Here is a 7,624-nt window from a genome sequence, read left to right as displayed (position 1 = left end):
CAAAATTGTCAAATGGCTTGTTATAATTAATATTTTTATTATTTTTATCAATGTGATTCCAATTAGACTTTGATATTCTTATCATTGAAGCTGATAACAAAACACGGCATTAGTCATCTCATTATCAGTAACAAGAAAATATACCATTTTTCAGCAGACCTAATTCCTGACTAGAATGTTTTCTGATGGATAATATTCAGTGAAAGAATGAACATTTTTTTTAAATCACGCTTAACATCAAAAACAGATGTTTCCTTAGGACTCACTGCTAGTGACTTTGTCATTTTAAAACCACAGTGCACTTATTTTATAGTTGAGCAAACTATAACTCAGGCAGATAAAGTGACTTCACATGTTGAGTTCTTTATTTTCACAGATACTACCCAGAGACCAAGCAGGAGAGGGCAATTTATCTTCATTCGTGGAATTTGTCCTCCTGGGATTTTCTGACCTTCCAAATTTCCAGGGACTTCTATCTGGAATTTTCTTTCTCATCTACTTATTCATCTTAACAGGAAATGGCCTTCTCATAATAATTACAAGGGTGGACTCTGTTCTCCAGACACCCATGTATTTTTTTTCTTGCAAATTTTTCCTCACGGGAAATTGGTTACGTGTCTGTCACCCTCCCTAGGATTCTGGTGAACCTTTCTACTCAAGATAGAAACATTTCCTGGTTGGGCTGTGCCTCACAAATGTGCTTCTTCCTTATGCTTGGAGCCACTGAATGTTTCCTCCTGGCGGTAATGGCCTATGACCACTACGTGGCCATATGTAACCCTCTGCACTAACCAGTAGTCATGAACTACAAGAAGTGCATCCAGTTGGCTGTTGGTGCCTGGCTCGGTGGAGTCCCAGTCCAGATAGGACAAACATGTCAGGTGTTCTCTCTGCCTTTCGGTGGTTCTAATCAAATCAACCACTTCTTCTGTGACATCCCCCATTGATCAAGCTGGCCTGTGGGGACACTTCACTTAATGAGATGTGTGTCTATGTAGTTGCTACAGTATTTGTCATGATTCCTTTTCTACTTACACTTGGCTCTTATGTGAAAATCATTTCCACCATCCTAAAGTTGCCCTCAGCCAGGGGCCGGTCTAAAGTCTTCTCTACCTGTTCTTACCACTTCATTGTTGTGCTTTTATTCTTTGGTTCTATTATTATCACTTATTTAAGACCCAAATCCAATCATTCTGCAGGAACTGACAAACTGCTCTCTCTTTTCTACACTATTGTGACTCCAAAGTTTAACCCCATGATATACAGCCTTAGAAACAAGGATGTGACTACAGCACTGAAAAAATTATTACTCAAGAAAACAGTGTGAGCATCTTACAGATCACTTTTTAATACACGTGTCTCATGGCTATCACAGAAATATAATTTAGTTACACTCCACTCATGTTTACGATGGCACCATTGTTCATAACTATTATGTAATCATTTGCAATTATTAGGTATTTTAAAGTTCTGGCCTGAAGTCACATGTGACTGCATCTTTAACAAGCCAATTAATCAATTTTTAAATGCTCTATTCTTTAAGACAAATTCTTTTTTTTTCCACAGCATATTATAAATTTACCTACCTTTAAAATTTTTCAGATAATTTCAACTGTTAGAATTGTTTTTAAAAACGTGTAGAAGAAATAGGGCTGGCCTTTCCCATTTGTCAAATATATACAAATATTATGCTGGTATTCCCACTTGTATTTATGACACATTAGTTTCTTCGTGACAGGTTAACACTAGATATGTGTTGAGGGAGTGAACACAAGACAAACTATAAATCATATTTTATTTATCATTTATTTATTTATTTATTTATTTTTAAGATTTTATTTACTTATTCATGAGAGAGAGAGAGGCAGAGGGAGAAGCAGACTTCCCGCAGAGCGGGGAGCCCGATGCGGGACTCGATCCCAGGACTCCGGGATCATGACCTGAGCCGAAGGCAGACGCTTAACCATCTGAGCCACCCAGGCGCCCTATAAATCATATTTTAAATTGTAAACAGAAATTAAAAACAAAATGAAAATCTTTAAGTGTATCCACTTTCTCAGTATGAATTAAGAAAATGTTTCCATGTGTATCCAGAGAGAGTCAAACATCTGACCTGGCTCTGTCATCCTGTTTTAAATATTTTTCATGGGTGGGTGGGGGGATGGGGTAACTGGGTGATGGGCAACTATTTTGCTTTGACTTCTCAAGTTATACACCAGAAAATATTTGGGTTCCTGGGCTTCCAGGGCCTATTATAGTTTACAGACATGGAGTATCATTTAGTTTCATATCAACTCTCCATATCACATTATTTTCTTCTATATCATATCTTTTCTTGCTTCCAGTCAATTGATTTTCAGAGTACAAGCCTTTAGAAATGTTTTCTAATTAATTAACTACTTCCATTTTTCTTTTTTTAACTTTTTTTATTATGTTATTTTTTATTTCTTTTTTATTATTATTATGTTATGTTAATCACCATACATTACATCATTATTTTTGATGTAGTGTTCCATGATTCATTGTTTGCGTATAACACCCAGTGCTCCACGCAATACGTGCCCTCCTTAATACCCATCACCGGGGTAACCCATCCCCCCACCGCCCTCCCCTCTAAAAGCCTCAGTTTGTTTCTCAGAGTCCATAGTCTCTCATGGTTCGTCTCCCCCTCCGATTTCCAGCCCCCTTCATTTTTCCCTTCTTACTATCTTCTTCTTTTTTTTAACATATAATGTATTATTTGTTTCAGAGGTACTGTGATTCAACAGTCCTACACAATTCACAGCTCTCACCATCGCACCAGTGGTGCAGTTGGTTAGTGCGCGGTACTTATACTTTCATTTTTCTAATGTATTTCCCATTGTCATCTATTATCTTTCCTTATCATACTGAAAGAAAGCAGTTTGTCAAATCAGTGACTCTATTTTACTTGCAATTCTAAATGTAACCCCACTTGAAAAACAAAAGAGCAAAGATCTCCTGAAGTCTCTTCCTTTTATTTGATATAGGGTATGAAACAGTTTCCTAATGTTTACATATATTTTCAGTACAGAAACCAAATGTATGGAGAAGTCTATTGATTAATTAACGGACTCACTGTTTTGCCAAGTATTTTGGCTGCCATAGAATAGTGACCCTCAAAGAAACATATATATCTATATATCTACATCTATATCTATATATCTATATCTATATCTATCTATCATCTATCTATCTATCTATCTATCATCTATCTATCTATCTATCTATATATCACTATACATGTATGGCAATAGTTAATTATCAAAAATATAATTAGTTGCATGAAACCATCTAGAAATTAAAGTCTGCAAATGTGTTAGTGTACATACACAAACATACACAAACTCTATCATCTTTCCTACCTATCTAGTTAGCTAGGCCAGTGACCTATCATCTGCCTTACACACCAAAGAAATACACACACACATACACACACCCCTACATACCTTTTGTGCATACAGCTTATTTTGGCAAAGTTAGGCAATTCTCCTTTGAGCTTTTAGCATCATTTTTCCAAAAACTTTGTTTCATAATTTATATAATTTCCTTTTTTAGTCCTTATGATTACCTTCCCTTTGTCATCTAATTTTATTGGTCTCGTTCAACACATGTGCTTGGTACTAGTTATCTGACTTCTTAGTGAAATAAGCTTGTTTTGAATGTTTTAATGTCATAGGGAAAGGAAAATTTCATCAATGTAAGATTTATATATGATGCATTACTATTCCAAAAAACAAGCATTCTCTCTCTCTATATATATACATATATATATATATAATACTTAAAAGGAAAGAAGGGAGAGTAGATTTTCTATCATTGTACTTTGCATATTCTTTTCCGGCCAAGAATCCACAGTCACAAATGCAAATTCAAACTATAGACATATTCAGTTTTTCCCTTCCCCAAATCAAGCTGTGTAAAGATTCCACACATGCTGCTGACCTTTCCCTCCTCCCTTATCAATTAACATTAGTCCAGGAAAGCAAACTTCTTCTGAAGTGCACAGGTCCACATGCACACAAATACACACAGGCATGAGACCCTGTGTAAGTAACTGTCTGTGTTTCTAAGGAAGAAAAGTCAACTTCTTAGCGCTGGGAATGAATTGTTCTGAGAATAACACCATTTAAAAATAAGAAACAAAAGTTTATCTGGACAACAAAGATATTTATAATTTACAAAGCACATCTATAAGCTGCACATATTCATTATATTTAAAAAATTAGTAGGACAAATAAATTTTCAGCATATTATTATCACTGAAAGTGGTGACTGCTTTCTTGTTTCAAGTTTTTTGTTTTTTTTTTTTAATTTCAGTTAGTTTGGGGCACCTGTGTAGTTCAGCTGGTTAAGCATCTGCCTCTGGCTCAGGTCATGATCCCAAGGTCCAGGGATCTAGGCCCGCATCTGGCTCCTTACTCAGTGGGGAGTCTACTTCTTCCTCTCCTTCTGCTGTTCCTCCTGCTTATGCTCTCTCTCTCTCTGTCTAATAAATAAATAAAATCTTTTAAAAAATAAATGGATTTCAGTTAGTTAACATACAGTGTATACTTTGTAAGTTGACTAGGTAAGTGAAAAAATAATTATTGATACTGTTCACAGATTTTTTGGGGGAAGGTATAGAACTTCATTATCTAGTAAAAAATAATCACAGTGCTCCAAGAACATAGCTCTTATTTGCCCTTCTGTAAAAAAGTTAGATTAGTTGACATTGATTAGAGTTATTAATATGTTTAAATGTTTTTCCCCTTGTTAGTTATGTCTTCTATATCAACTTTCTTTTTCTATATTAGGCAGGAGGGACAATAAAAATGGAGGGAATTTTTTATATCTGTCTCACTCCATTCAACCTATAACAGCTTCAGGAATTATCCAATTTCTGCTTGGAAATTTTCCTGGAATTTTTTATTGTTGATATTATGTTTCTATTTTTTAAATTTGTTCCTATAGCCAATCATTTCCATTATATTTTTTATAGTTTTGATATGTTCATATGCAAGTGAGTAGGGCTGACATTTTCACCTATGGATTAAAGTTTTAAAAGCAGGTACAAGCTTCAGCACATTCTTTTTTAATCGGAAGCACTGGTGACAGGTCATGGTCCCTTAGAGATCTATTGCCTGCATATGCGAAGGATTCATTAGATAAGCATAAATATTGACAATGAATAAGGTTAATTGTATCAATACAAATAAGCAACACAATCGCCTTATCATAATGATTTTCCTGATATACAATGAATACATACTTATGAATACATATTCACTTTTCATGATTACATGAATAACTCAGGCTTATTACAATAAAGTATAAACATCAACAAAACTAGGAGAAAGTAATAAAGTATTTTACTCTGAGATATCCACAATTATTATTATCATATTTTTATTTTTATTTATTTTTATTTTATTATCATATTTTTATTGATCATTTGCAGTGAGTGTGTTTATGTGGTATACTAGTTATATATGTGATATCTGTGCTTTTATAGTAGATGTATTTTATAAAACTTTATTTCCTTTTCCCTAATTTTCCTATCACACTATCATCTCTAGAAACATATATTAAAAATATATTTTCATTAATTTCTCCCCTCTTTTTATTACAAGCAAATATTTTGATAATAATATTCACTTTTTTCAAATCATAAGACTATATTATATAGAAATATTTAATCTGATATTAGCATAAATCATGTTTAATATTGACTGGTAATAGTGCACCAAAACCATTTATAAAATTATGTAACTATGTTTCCAGTGAAAGGTGCTTTATCCTATAAGAAATGATTTCTTGTACAGTCATTGTTAGATATACATATTTATTTTAGTATTCATTGTCAAGCTGGTTCTTAAAATGGCTATTATAATTCTATGGAAATGAATGACATGGTTTCCGATAAGTGATATAACAGAGTCTGTATTACAATTAAGTCTGTTACATCAATCATTGGCAAAAGTTCTTACTGAGAGAGGACAATAAAACACAATAAAACTGTAAAAGTACCAATGGAATGATTTATTTGATAAAATGTACATAAATGTATGACTTGACACATTACAACATTACAAGTAATTTTTAACTTGGAAAAAAGTTACCATTGTATAGACAGATATTAGAGTTTAATATAAATATCTTGAAATTTCAACACCAATGCTTCAGTTCCAGCAAGTATAACTTTTTTAATGAAGTGAATTATTTACATAGCAATTTTCTCAATGCCTCTATTACTTCCTTGTTCCTTAGACTGTATATGGGGGGATTAAACAAGGGAGTCACAATAGTGTAGAAAAGAGAAAACACTTTATCAGTTCCTGCTGAGTGACTGGTTTTGGGTCTTAAATAGGTAATAATGGCTGATCCAAAGAACAATGCCACAACCATAAGATGAGATGAGAAGGTAGAGAAAGCTCTGGCCTGACTTGTAGCTGATGGCAGTTTAAGGACTGTGGAGATGATTTTGCCATAGGAAATAAGTATCAACAGAAAGGGAACCGTAACAATCAACACAGCAACTAGGTAGACCATCATTTCTTTTTTTTTTTTTTTTTTTTTTTATTCTTATGTTAATCCCCATACATTACATCATTAGTTTTAGACGTAGTGTTCCATGATTCATTGTTTGTGCATAACACCCAGTGCTCCATGCAGAACGTGCCCTCCTTAATACCCACCACCAGACTAACCCATCCTCCCACCCCCCCTCGCCTCTAGAACCCTCAGTTTGTTTTTCAGAGTCCATCGGGTAGACCATCATTTCATTCACCAATATCTCCCCACAAGCAAGCATGAGTATTAGGGGGATGTCACAGAAGAAGTGGTCAATTTAATTAGAGCCACAAAAGGGCAGAGAGAAAATCTGGAATGTCTGCCCTATCTGGACTGGAATTCCACTGATCCAGGAGCCAGCCACCAGCTGGATACAGACTTTGTGGTTCATGACTAGAGGGTAGTGCAGAGGGTTACAAATGGCCACGTAGCGGTCATAGGCCATCACTGTCAGAAGGAGGCACTCTGTGGCTCCCAACACAAGAATGCAGCACATTTGTGTAACACAGGCGACTAAGGAAATTGTTCTTCTCTGGGTCTGAAAGTTCATGAGCATTCTGGGGAGAGTAACCGAAACATAGCAGATTTCCAAAAAGGAAAAATTGCCAAGGAAAAAGTACATAGCGGTCTGGAGAGCAGGGTCCAATTTTGTTATTAGAAGTATGATGCCATTACTCATCACAATAATGATATAGATGACAAAGAACAATCCAAATAGAAGCCACTGGAGATGGGGAACATCAGCAAAGTCCAAGAGAACAGATTCTATCAATTCAGTTAGATTTTTTTTTTTTAAAGATTTTATTTATTTGACAGAGAGAGACACAGCGAGAGGGGGAACACAAGCAGGGGGAGAGGGAAAGGGAGAAGCAGGCTTCCCGCTGAGCAGGGAGCCCAATGTGGGGCTCGATCCCAGGACTCCGGGATCATGACCTGAGCCGAAGGCAGACACTTAAGGACTGAGCCACCCAGGCGCCCCAATTCAGTTAGATTTTATTCTGGTGGTTTCTCTTGGTGTTTCATCTGTGGAAAGGGTCAATTTAGCATGTACTTT

The 7,624-nt window shown here is 35.3% G+C and overlaps 2 pseudogenes; one reads left to right on the top strand and one right to left on the bottom strand.

Moving 5' to 3' along the window:
• Positions 1-352: 352 nt before the first annotated feature.
• On the top strand, positions 353-1,327 carry LOC102750985 (olfactory receptor 10AG1-like; annotated as a pseudogene).
• Positions 1,328-6,216: 4,889 nt separating this feature from the next.
• Positions 6,217-7,378, bottom strand: LOC115939139 (olfactory receptor 10AG1-like; annotated as a pseudogene).
• Between the last annotated feature and the right edge of the window lie 246 nt (positions 7,379-7,624).

This window comes from Leptonychotes weddellii, chromosome 11 (genome assembly GCF_054177405.1).
Source record: "Leptonychotes weddellii isolate Sample4059 chromosome 11, ASM5417740v2, whole genome shotgun sequence".
NCBI classification, from domain to species: Eukaryota; Metazoa; Chordata; class Mammalia; order Carnivora; family Phocidae; genus Leptonychotes; species Leptonychotes weddellii.
Note: the sequence above shows the minus strand (reverse complement) of the source record. Positions and strands in the feature narration are given on the sequence as shown.